We start from the raw sequence: 1,245 nt of genomic DNA on the forward strand, positions 1-1,245 counted from the left end.
GTTGTTGGTGGTGGTGGTGGTGATGCAACAACAACAACAACAACAACAACCGGTGACCTAACGGATGGGTTGTTGTTGTTGTTGGTGGTGGTGGTGATGCTGCAACAACAACAACAACCGGTGACCTAACGGATGGGTTGTTGTTGTTGGTGGTGGTGGTGATGCAACAACAACAACAACAACCGGTGACCTAACGCATGGGTTGTTGTTGGTGGTGGTGGTGATGCTACAACAACAACCGGTGACCTAACGGATGGGTTGTTGTTGGTGGTGGTGGTGGTGATGCTACAACAACAACCGGTGACCTAACGGATGGGTTGTTGTTGGTGGTGGTGGCTCCGTTCGCGCCGTGAGCTGCGCGGTGCCCAGGAGGCTGTGGTGCTGGGAGTGTCGCTCCTCCTCTCCCTCCTCCTCCTCCCCGTCGGGGATCTTCTCCGGACCCTGCGGTGCCCCTCCCACGTGAAGCCCAACACCAACTCGTGAGTGGAATTGGCCAAACATCTCCCCAATGTATTGACACTCGGTGTGGCTGCCCTGGGTGTGTGATTGGTTAAGTAACGAGTCATGGTGCATCGTGTGATTGTAGGTGCGTCTGTGTATGTATGTATGTATGCGTTATGTAACTAGATGTGGGGAGCGGTAATGTGGTGGTTTCCACGCTGCGCTACGAACCTGGCGACCCGAGTTAGATTCCCGCTCACGGAAAACACCGGTGTCGATTATCTGGACCGGTTCTGGGCCTCCCTTAGGTCGCCTCAGCCTCAAATGAGTACCTGGTGCGGTGTGTAAACATCGTCACTCGAGAGACAAAGGCGGTCGGGCGTGGTGCTGGCCACCCACCACCTTGTGTGCCGTGCCGGCCTTCATAGATGCTGGCTAACAGCACTCGCCCCAACAGTATGTAAAGGCTATACGGGTGATCTTTGTCTTTGCGTGCATGTATGTATGATGTAACTATGTGCGTGTTGAATACGAAAAAACATTCTTTGACAAACGCCGGCGAAAGAAAGGCCGGGAAATGTGGCTGTGGAGTAAGCAATGCAATGCGCCTTGGGAAGGTGGTGTCAGTAAAGTCCGATCGCACGCCTCACAGTGGGAATCAGAAATCTTTGGCAGTATCTGACAACATCCGGAACTCAGAAAAATCAACATGAGCAGCGACAAACCTGAAAAAAGACATTTCACAAAGTGCAATCTGAGCACTCTGGCCAAAGCAGCAACGTTCACGTGCTCGGCTAAGCTGCG

The sequence above is a fragment of the Lampetra planeri genome, chromosome 5 (genome assembly GCF_965212315.1).
Source record: "Lampetra planeri chromosome 5, kcLamPlan1.2.h2, whole genome shotgun sequence".
Taxonomy (NCBI): Eukaryota; Metazoa; Chordata; class Hyperoartia; order Petromyzontiformes; family Petromyzontidae; genus Lampetra; species Lampetra planeri.